Genomic DNA, 12,594 nt, shown 5'->3' with positions numbered 1-12,594 from the left:
CGGGAATATTACCGGGGCTTCGGGGTACAAACAGCACGCAAATCGAGGAAAACTATAGAGAAAAGGATGAAATTTGTAAAGGAAAATCGGCTGCCTTCGCAAGCCTTTTATAGGGGCTGAACCTCGGGGTTACGCGGGGCATACGAGGGTACGCGGGGCATACGCCTCGGATCGTAAGTGCTTGCGTCATCGGAGGTACTCGAGTGCTGACTTCGTCATCCTTCGCTGTACGCGGGGCGTACTTCAGATAGACCGGCTGACTTCTCTTCGGATAATATCGAAGGTTTTTAATTAAAAATAAATATTAAATATTTAATAAACTTCAAAAATTCATATCTCCTTCATACGAACTCCGTTTTCTACGTTCTTTATATCCACGCGAAGGTGAGACTATGCTCTACAACTTTCGTTTAGACTCCGTCGGCTAATTTTGACTTTTATTTTTATTAGTTATTTATAGGAGGTCAGGACAGAAAATTTCATTATAAATTCATAACTTCTTCGTCTGACGTCCGTTCTCGCCTTTTTTTTCATCGTTTCACTACTAGCAACGAGATCTTCAATTCTCGTTTAGATTGTTTCGGCTAAAAACTGCTCGATCTCAAATCGAGTATTCGGGCTGCATACTGCCTAGTCGAAACTTCAGAAAATCATAACTTCCTCATACGAAGTCAGATTTGGGCGTTCTATATATATTCGGAAACCTCGTTTCAACTACTACAACATTATCCAAAGATATCGGGCATATCTAATACTTTAATTTTGACGCTCATTTTATTCTTAATTCAATTATATCACATAATTAAGCAAATAAACACATAACTCACATAATTCACAAATTCACAAATAATACATTTTATTATTTCAAATTGGGGTTACAAAGGTTAACCTAGACTATTACATTGCTAAAAATGGCAAGCCCAGAAACACGGGCGTTACATATAGGGAACTCACAAGGTCCAGATCTGATGTCCAAATCTCTATATGTGCTTAATACACTCAAAGTCCCAATAGTATATAGAAAAGAAGCCCTAATCTCCAATAATATGAGATCTACCCAAACTAATGAGAAGGGTATAAACTTTATACCTTTTACAGAAGATCTTGGATGAATCACATAACACGTAACACGGTAAACACGAAGCTTAGTGAGTTCCCCAAAATACCACACACATCTGTTACCCACTCGAGTCTAACTCAATAGGACCCTCCGGTCAATGTGTTCCAGTGGAGACCCTCCGACCCACACTCGGATGGACCCTCCGGTCCTAACTCAAATAGCTAATAATAATAATAATACTCAACATAAATCACAAAGACAAAATGCAGAATATCACAATACACAGATAAGCACATAAAACATCTTATTCATGCAAAGATACCACTCATGATAAGTATAGTGAGAAGACTCGCCTCGTAAGCTAGCAAGTAAAAGTATCGTACTCGGAAATCTCGAACTAGCCCCTGCCTATCACATAGGATAATTATCTCTAACTAATACTCTACTCATCCTCAAATACACCAAAGGTTATTTACCTTTTCTCTCTAACTCTTGTAATGGGTAAAAGACCATTTTACCCCTCCATGGTCTCCATTACTCATGTTGACCAAACCCTAAAGTCAACAGAAGTCAAACTCGAGTCAACAGTCCATGTTTGACTTGAATCTCCAAGTGCACTCGTGTGACTCATCGAGTCCACTCGTTCCTCAGAAGTCTCATGAAGGTCCAACTCGTCGAGTTAACCCCTAACTCACCGAGCTATACCATGGCCAGCTCATTCGGGACAAACCCTAACCGACTCAATGAGTTGGCTCATCGACTCGGCGAGTTCATTCAGACCCATGACGTAAACAGACGGCTTCAAGGTAGTAAACCCTCTCACACTCTAGATCTAAGCTCTTAAGGCTCGTTATCACGTAAAACCATGAGCTTTACGTTCATGCATGACACTTAGGGCTCGAAATGCCAAGAACATGCTCTATTAAGGGTTTTTCACTCAAGGCTCTATTATGACTGAATAAAGCAGGAACCTTTGGACTCTAGGGACCTCACAAGGGACATATCTGATGTCCAAATCTCTATATGTGCTTAATACACTCAAAGTCTCAATATTAGATAGAAAAGAAGCCCTAATCTCCAATACTAAGAGATCTACCCAAACTAATGAGAAAGGTATAAACTTTATACCTTTTACTGAAGCTATTGGATGAATAGAAACAGATCTAATAGCCTCTTCTCGTTCCTTGCTTGAAATCCTTATCTTCTCTTCAAAAGATGCACCAAGATACTCAATATTAGCTCAAACTCTCTCTATTAGCTCAAAGGGCAGTTAGAGTTTCTCGCAGTGAGGGTAAGCAGCTGATGAGCCGCAAATGAGGCTATAAGTGCCCTTAAATATGCTCCAAACTTGAGGATTTAGGGTTTCACTTCACAGCATCTACTCGGCAAGTCGACTCTTTGACTCGTCGAGTAGATCATTAATCCCACGCGGCACAACACAACTCTACTCGACAAGTTTTAGCACCAACTCGTCGAGTAGCTCAATATCCCTAAAAAAATAAACAATATACCTAGAAGTATGGATGTTACATGGCTTCCCTTATATGAACTGTGTTTCTTCTGATATCTCCCTGGTTTATGTTTAGTATGGTGATGACAAGACGACTAGAGGCGGGATCAGGATCAGGATCAAGAGCTAGTGGCCAGGATAGGCTGGTGTTATCCGTTGATCGGATGCGAGAGATGATTTCCGTGGTGGTTTTTTTAATTTTTCAAGAAGAATTGTCCGGTGTCGTAAATCGGATCACTGGCAGGGTAATTACTAGGCTCGAGGAGCAAGCTGCAGCTTTGTAGACTATGAGAGGTGTTGCTAGTGAGATGACTGTTGGGGGAGATTTGGTTGTGAGGACACAAATATGAAAGAGGAGTAGAACTCTTTCAACAGAGGATGAGGAGACTAAGGTTGTTGACCTGGTAATGGAATTCAGGACAATCATGAGGTGTGTGGCAAGTGTGGGGGAACTCACGGAGTTGCTTGTCACAAGTTTAGGTGTTTCAAGTGTGGGGAAAGAGGGCATGTGCATTGGGATTGTAAGAAGGATCAAATATGCTTTCACTGTCACCAACCAGACCATTTCAGGTCCATCTGTCCTGCTTTGGAGGTGGAGGGAGCTTAGGTCCCAACACTCATCGTTCCTAAAAAGGTCAAGGTCGAGCTACAAAAGTCATCGGTGGGTCGTATCTTTTTGGGCGGGATTCAGTGGTTTAGTGGATTGTTTTGGTCCCTTTGGTGGATCCAGTTCAGGGGTATGGATTGGAAGATCTATGGTCAAGTAGCAGGAATAGTTCATCAGCGAAGTCGGAGTTCAGGCATGATGACATTCGTTTAGGTAGGACCGTAAATTGTCCATGATAGAACGTTTGGGTTCAATCACTATCATTTCTAGGTAAGGAACAGTAACAAAGAGTGGATGTTTTGGATCGTAAGTTGGTAATTCTAATGCAAATGCATGAAATCCATAATCTTAACGTGGTTATGATTGGAAATTTTCATAGGTCTTCAGCTGAAATTTAGGATTCTCTTAGGATTTGTTTGATCCTTATCTGGAAGACAATCCTGCATGTGTTATTCTTTCCAATGACAGGGATGGTTGTACCTGGTCGATCCGATTGAGTTATGGGTTGGTTTCAACACTAGCGGGTGATAGTTCGAACCCTAAGTGGGGGAGAATTGAGTATTTTGCTCGGAGAATCATCGATAAGTTCGAGTTTGTGGTTTTAGAAGGATGAATCATAGGGATTTGCGGGGTGAGTATGTGGGATCTCAGTTCAAAATTTGGTTAAGGCAAGGACATATAGTAAGTGGCGATCGGATGTATGTGTCGGGAGGTTCACGGGTTGTCTCTTAGCAGAAAGTGGCTGGCCAAGGATCTCGTTGCAGCTATTGGTTCCTTTTTGCGATGCCAATGAATGGATAGGGATCCGCTAAAATCATTCAAGTGGAATATTAGATGTTGATGGGATGGCCAGCTTGTGGTATGGATTTCTATTCATAGCCTAGCTTAGGCAGAGTTCGATCAGGGAATTAGTCCATGGGTGGAGTACGTTTAGGTCCGTGCTGGTTTGGGTTGTTAGATCTGATGTCAAAGTGTCCTCAATCATTGGTAGTTTCATTCGTTATTCAGTGGGGAATTCACGGTAATTCCAATTGTGTCAGTCGAAGTTCTATGGATATGTCAACCTATCATCAAGATCAATATGTTTTATGTTCCTCTGGTCTCCAAGTATGGTTATCCTTAATGGTGGTGTGGAATTTTGGTTCATAGCAGGCATGGGTCGGGTGGCATTCAAGATCACTTCAGAAGTCTTCTCGAGTTGGCTGTGTATTGGTGGAACCTGTTCAGTCTCAATCAAGTATGGAATCTTGTTTCGATTGATCATGAGGATGTCTTCCATTAATGATTGACGTTCGTCGTTCGATATAACTTTGGTATTTCTGCCCTTTTGGATGAGGTTATGGGTTCCATAAGGATGTGCATTGTGGTAATTCATTGTGTGTAAGTGGGCTGGACAAGATAGCATTGGGGTTTGGATCGAATTATTCACATGGTTCTTTTGGGTGATAGTCTTTGAATTGAATCAAGGGTGCAACTGTTATCCTGTTCTCGGGTCGTAGGCGACCATGATTTCGTCGTGCTCTACATTGGTAGTATCTAGTTCTATCAAAAGGATTGGGTGTGGTATAGTCTTGTCCTTGTTGTGCGGTTATTGTTGAGAGGGACATTGTTCACGTCCCTGTAAGGCAGTGGAAAGAGGTTGAGAGTCTTTTGGCTCGTGATGTGGGTCACAAGTGCCAGGCGAAATATGTAATATTGACATAATCGGCGTAATAACAGGAGCATTCTCGACACGGGCTGAGGGCCGGGTAAGGCATTCCAGACTCATGTTGTGGGATCGGTGGCAATCCATACCTATGTTAAGGACCTTGTAAGGGTATTCCACACATAAGCTGCGGGCCCAGTGATCATGATTGTTGATTTCATCTTATTATGGTACTTTCGGTATTAGTGCATTGATGGAAGTCGGGAGGCACACAATCAGCTGGTTTGGATAAAGGGAACAATTAAAGGTTGTTAGGAGTATTGGCCGTGTATCAGAAAATCTCTCGGAATGTTTGCATTATAATCCAATTTACTCGCAAGCTGTTACGAGGGGTTGATTATCAAGGTTGGGAAAAGGTTATGAAGTCTCAAATCAAAATTTCTTCGTTAATGTATTGGGTGATTTGCTAGATGGGGGTACACCTGAATTGTTAAGGATTGGAGGTAAATATGGAATTCTTGTGTAACGACCCAATTTTTACCAAGAAAATTTTCCATTTTTAATTAATCAAACAATTCCCATAATCCATAGATTTCCAAACCATTTATTTTTCCAATTCACATTTATTACAATTTCACTGTACTTTTGAAAACATCAGAGAGTCCCAACCACACGAAAGAGAGGTAGAGTGCACGCCACGTCATCACGCCTTACCTTTGCCCTTAGGCTCTGAAGTACCTGAAACAATCAACAACCTGTAAGCAAAATGCTTAGTGAGTTTCCCAGAGCATACCACATACACACAAACCACATATCATATATCTTGTTAGCTATAAAAGCTACACACATATCACGTAAGCCATGCATACATGAAACCTGTCATGGGCTCCCCCACATGGCCTTACATCCAATGCCATGGGCTACCTTACATGGTCTTCACCTAGGGCTGCCATGGGCTACCCCACATGGTCTTACATCCAATGCCACGAGCTTCCCCCGGGGTCTTCATACAAAACATGCAATCACATAACAAAACACAAAATGTCTAACACATGTATCGTAATCACATAATGGGCCGGCCTTGGTGCCTTAGATCCAAAGGTATGGTGAGAAGACTTACCTGTCACGAATGCTGAACTGACACTTTGCGACCAAAAATACCCCACGGGCTGCTCCGCGCAACTACCTAATAAGTGTCATACAATATCCAGTCCTTTCCCCAAAGTCCATCCTGGTCAACTACAGCCGAGATCAAGTCAACAGTCCATGTTGACCCTAACTCGCCAAGTATAACTAGTGACTCGCTGAGTTTCCCGGGATAACATCTACTCGCCGAGTCACCAAGGTGACTCGTCGAGTTCATACGGTCTTGATTGATAATATAAGGTCATTCGTCAACTTTCTTTGCTTGCCACTCGACACGTCTATGAACATCCAACAATTGGGGGGAATCTTACTCGACTCGCCGAGTTGTTCCTTCAACTCGTCAAGTTCTAAGTAATCTTCATCCGGCTCGCCGAGTTGTTCATCCAACTCGTCGAGTTCATAGCAATATTCATCGGGCTCGCCGAGTTATTCATTCAACTCGTCGAGTCCATGATTGCCCTCATATGACTCGCTGAGTCGCCCCCTGCAACTCGCCGAGTCCTATCAGATCTCAAGCCATACAGACTCTTTTGAGCCATGCAATGCTTCCAAACTACATATCTAGGCTCTTGAGGCATGCTTTCCACGTAAAGTTGCAAACTTTACGTGCATGCAACGCTTTAAGGCCCTAAAATAACAAATCTAAGCTTGGAATGAAGTCATACACTTGAGGGGAGGCACATGCTAGGCTCAAATGATAACTTTATGCATCTCAAGGCCAAAAGGAGTTCAGATCTGCAGTTATAACTTCAGATCTTGGCTGAAACACAAAAGCCCTTTCTTAGAATCCATGCACAAGAGGTTTTTGGGTGGAAATGAGCCAAGGAACAACTTAATACCTTCAGAAAGTGCTCCACAGAAGTAGATCTTGAATCCCCACGAGCCCTTTGATTCCTTTAGCTTGTTTCCTCAAGTGCTTCCTTCACCTAATCCCTCCTTCAAGCTTAAGATCACCAAGAAACACACTCACACTCGAGTAAGGGTTTTTGGGAGGTAAAGAGCTGTAAAGGGGAGGCCAAGGGAGGCTAATGACCCTTTAAATAGGGTGCAAGGCCCCGAAATCTAGGGTTTCATCTGCCAGCATCTACTCGTCGAGTACCATAATGGACTCGACGAGTAGATCATTAAACTTCGCGGACAAACTCGCTACTACTCGACGAGTAGGGAGGCCAACTCACCGAGTAGGCTCTCAAAAATCCAAAACAAAATATCATTATTAATAACTGAGGATCAGGGTGTTACAACTCTCCCCCACTTGAATTAGGCTTCGTCCTCGAAGCCTGCTGGTCCAAACAACTCCGGATAGAAACTTCACATTTCATCTTCCGATTCCCAGGTCCATTCGGAACCCTTTCGGTGCTACCATTGCACTTTTACTAACTTCACTTCTTTATTCCGGAGCTTCTTCGTCTTTTTGTCTAGGATCGCAACTGGTCTCTCGACATAATTCAGGATTCCATCCAACTAAATGTCGTCCAAGGATATGATTGAAGAATCGTTGGCAACACACTTCCGGAGCTGAGACACATGGAAGGTGTTGTGTATCCGACTAAGCTCCTCCGGGAGCTCTAAACGATATGCCACCTTGCCCACCCGGGATATGATCCTGAACGGACCTATGAACTTGCCCCTCTTGCGGAACCGGATAATCCCTTTCCAAGGTGACACCTTCAGTAAGACAAAGTCTCCTTCCTGAAATTCGAGGCCTGACCGCCATCGGTCCGCATAACTCTTCTGGCGACTCTGCGCGGCTCGCAATCGGTCACGCACCCGCTGAATCAGTCCAATGGTCTCGAGTACCACCTCCGTGCTCCCCAAAACTCGATGCCCAACCTCGTCCCAACACACTGGGTCCTGCACCTCCATCCATATAACATCTCAAATGGTGCTTGGTCAATACTGGCATGATAACTATTATTGTACGAAAACTCTGCCAGTGGGAGGTACGTATCCCAACTCCCTCCAAAATCCAGCACACATGCCTGCGGCATGTCCTCTAGTGTCTGTATCATCCTCTCACTTTAGCCGTCAGTCTGGGGGTGATATGCCGTACTAAAATGCAGCTAAGTACCCATCTCCTTGTGGAACTTCTTCCAAAACCTGGATGTAAACCGAACATCCCTATCTGAAACCACTGATACCGGCACTCCGTGCCTAGCCACCACCTCTCGAACATAAATGTCCGCCAACTTCTCTGCAGATATACTCTCGGAGATCGGAATGAAGTGATCACTCTTCGCCAGTCTATCCACGATCACCCATATGGCATCTACTCCCCTCGGTGTCCGCGGTAGCTTCGTGATGAAGTCCATAGTGATCTCTTCCCACTTCCACATGGGAATGAGTAATGGCTGAACCCTTCCATGAGGTCACTGGTGCTCGGCCTTGACCTTCCTGTAGGTCAAGCATCGCTCCACATACCTGGCGATCTCCCGCTTCATGCAGGGCCACCAATAGCTCATCCTCAAATCCCTATACATTTTTGTTGCACCTGGGTGGATAGAAAATTTGGACTTATGCACCTCCTCTAACAATCTCTGCCTCACTCCCCCTGACATCGGCACCCATACTCGGCCACACTGCGTCAACAAGCCACGACTATCCTTAACAAACAAAGGATACTGCCCTCGAATTCATTCTAATTTCCAGTTCTCTTTCTTCACCCCCTCGACCTGAGCCTCTCGAATCATTTCTATCAAGGGTGGACTTACCGTCACCATCAAACAAATACCCCTGATCGGCGACCCCATCACTTTGCGACTCAATGCATCGGCCACCATATTGTCCTTCCCTGGATGGTATAGAATCTCGCAGTCACAATCCTTTAGCATGTCCAACCATCTCCTCTGTCGCATATTCAGGTTCTGCTGGTCCATCAAATACTTCAGACTCTTGTGATCGGTATATACCACAAATTTCACCCCATATAAATAGTGCCTCCAAATCTTGAGGGCAAACACCACTGCCCCCAACTCAAGGTCATGCGTGGGGTAATTTGCCTCAACTGCCTCGAGTCATATGCGATCACACGTCCCCTCTGCATCAGTACCGCACCCAGTCCTGAAATCGATGCATCACAATATACCACGAAATCGTCCAATCCCTCGGGCAATACTAGGATCAGAGCCTCACATAACCTTTGCCTCAGGGTCTGAAAAGCCCTCTGTTGATCCTCACTCCATCGAAACGCCACATTCTTCTTGGTCAAACGGGTCAATGGCACCGCAGTCTTGGAGAAATCTAGGATAAATCTCCTATAATAACCCGCTAGGCCCAAGAAACTACGAATCTCTGAGGCATTCCTCAGTACTTCCCATCACATCACATCCTCCACCTTCGCTAGATCAACCAAGATACCCTCTTGATTGATGACATGACCCAAAAACTGTACTTCCCGCAACCAAAAGTCACACTTGGAGAACTTTGCATACAGCTTCTTCGTCCTCAAGGTCTCCAACACCTCTCTCAAATGCTGCTCATGCTATTCCCTGGTCTTGGAGTAGACCAGGATATCTTCAATAAAAACGATCACCGACTGATCCAACATCGGCCTGCACACCCGGTTCATGAGATCCATGAACGCGGCTAGAGCATTAGTGAGCACGAATGGCGTCACCACGAACTCGTAATGCCCATAACGAGTCCTGAAAGCTGTTTTCGATATATCCTCATCCCGAATCCTCATCTGATGATACCCTGACCGGAGATCAATTAGAGAACCACGATGCTCCCTGAAGCTGATCAAACAGGTCGTCATTACTATGCAAAGGATAACAGTTCTTCACTATCAGCTTATTAAGTTCTCTGTAATCGATGCACATCCTGTGCGACCCGTCCTTCTTTTTCACGAAAAGGATCGGAGCTCCCCACGAAGAACTACTCGGACGGATGAACCCTCAGTCTATTAGCTCTTGAAGCTGTGCAGATAGTTCCTGCATCTCAGGTGGCGCCAACCGATATGGTGCCTTTGCTATCGGGGCGGCACCGGGTACCAGGTCAATACGAAACTCCACCTGCCTCTCCGGAGGCACTCCGGGTAATTCTTCGGGAAAAACGTCCCGAAAATCCCACACCACTGGTACACTATCGATACCCGTCACTGCCTCCGCTCGAGTATCTGAAACATAGGCCAAAAATCCCATACAACCCTACTGCAGAAACCTCCTTGCCTTCGCAGCTGAACAAAGGGCCGGGCCCTGCATAGTCCTCTCGCCGTGGATAACCAGTTCTCCCCCCTTGGGGTTCGAACCCGGACTAGCTGCCGCTCACAATCGATCATGGCCCCATTGGCCCCCAGTCAGTCCATCCCAATAATCACTTTCAATCCTCGCAATTGTATGGGAACCAAATCAACGCGAAACCTTTCGCCGTGCACATTCAGGACGCAGTCCTGACACACCCTCGCAGCACTCAAGGTGAGATCATCTGCAATCTCCACCTCGGGCGGGGTATCCAGAGTCCCCGGTGCGTCTCGGAATTTCTTGCTAAGCGCAAGAGACATAAAAGATTGGGTAGCCCTCGAATCGAATAAGACATGGGCCGTCATATCATTGACAAGAAAGGTCTCTATACAAAGCATAATAAGCATACACACAAACATTTACCATAAAAGAGACAGAGGATAATGAAAACATACCAGCCACAACGTCTGGCGCGGCCCGAGCCTCCTCGGTAGTCAGCTGGAATGCGCGGCTCTTCACCGCTGGAGCTTCTGCCTTAGGGCGGCCATCAATAATCCTCATAGTGGCGGGCGCAGGTGCTACCATAGATCCTCCTCCTCCTCCTCCTTGCAACCTCGTACAATCGGCCTTTTTATGGCCTGTCTCATTGCAGTGAAAACATATCAAGCCCTTCTTGGGGCAATCCTTACTCAAGTGACCCTGCTGGCCACATGAGTAGCATCCCGACATCCCGACTGTCCGGCAAGCCCCACTATGAAATCTCCCGCACTTGGCGCACCGGCTCCGGCCCTGTTGGCCCTTACTCGAAGAATCGGAGGTCTTAGGCTTCTTAGCATGAGCCCCCGCTGCCTGAACCTGCTCAGTCTTCCGTTTCGTGCGGGACTCCAACTCCATCTCCCTCTCACGGGCCTTATCAACCATCTCATTCAGGGTTTTGCACCCTGTAAAGCTCACAAATTCCCGTATGTCCTCTCTCAACATAGAGTGATATCGGGTCCTCCTCATGTCTTCATCTGCCGCATACTAAGGGATCAACAAAGCTCGCTCTCGAAACTTGGCGGTGATCTTTTCCATAGTCTCAGTAGTCTGCTGTAAATCATGAAACTCCCTCACCATCCGTTGCACCTCAATAGGTGGTGCAAACTCCTGATCGAATCATCGTACAAACTCGGCCCATGACATGTCAGCCACACCGACTGCTCCCACATGATTAGTAATCTCGCCCCACCAATCTCGGGCCATGTCCCTCAGCATACAGGAAGCAAATCCAACCTTTGCCTCCTCCGGGCAAGAACTCGTGCGCTGGGCATTCTTAATGTCCGCCACCCAGCGTCTGCTCACAATAATATCCCTGACCCCAGAAAACTTCAGAGCTCCACGTGCCTTGAACTCCCTAAACGAGGGGGTTCGAGCTCCACCCTGGCTCGCAGAAATATCGGCTCTGAATGCTCTAAGCCTCTCTTCCATGATCTCCATCATACCCTCCTTGACCGTCCCAAAGACGACTGGGGTAGCATCAAGAATGCCCCTCGTAATCTCGGCCGCAATCAGCTCACGCAGCCTCTCATCAATACAATCAGTAGGGCCGCCTGAACCAGCCCCGGATCTGGATCCGGATCCCGGTCCTGATCCCAATCACGTAACCACCATGATGGACTGTCATTTCACAAAACATCATGATCAGGATACCCATAACGAGGTTACTTCCATACTGTTTTCCTTTGGAATTCCTAGGTAGAACATGGGTTCGGGTACGGGTCCTATGCTTCCAGTAGTACGGTCCCAATACTACCTTCCACACCTACTCGTACCTTACCCCGCTGCTTTACCTGGAACTTCTAAATCTACCCACACAAACCATGATTCACAACTTTCGCAGGAATCAAACCCGGACACCTATGGTTGTCCTACTCATAACAGTCAAACCAATCACTACAGGTTGCTTTTAGGCATGCAAATTATACACAGAAAGGGTCAAATAGGCCAAATCAATCATCCTGAGGCAATCAGCTCCTAACCGTATATAATTTTAAAACATACACTTAGCAATTCCATATAATCGACAAAGCTCACTCTCATATAACATGGCTATTCAACTTGGGAAACTACTTACTTGGCTCGGCTGATCACGCGCGCTGCACTCTCCTCTTTTGGCTTAAAAAAAATCCTTTTTAAGTTTTTTTGAAAACATGTTACCATTTCCTTAGTTTGAGTCCCGACACACCCGAGAATGTGTCTGAATCCCTCAAACCAAGGCTCTGATACCAACTTGTAACGACCCAATTTTTACCAAGAAATTTTTCATTTTTAATTAATCAAACAATTCCCATAATCCATAGATTTCCAAACCATTTGTTTTTTCAATTCACATTTATTACAATTTCACTGTACTTTTGAAAACATCAGAGAGTCCCAAACACACGAAAGAGAGGTAGAGTGCACGCC

Source organism: Lactuca sativa, chromosome 9 (assembly GCF_002870075.4).
Source record: "Lactuca sativa cultivar Salinas chromosome 9, Lsat_Salinas_v11, whole genome shotgun sequence".
Classification (NCBI taxonomy): domain Eukaryota; kingdom Viridiplantae; phylum Streptophyta; class Magnoliopsida; order Asterales; family Asteraceae; genus Lactuca; species Lactuca sativa.
Note: the sequence above shows the minus strand (reverse complement) of the source record.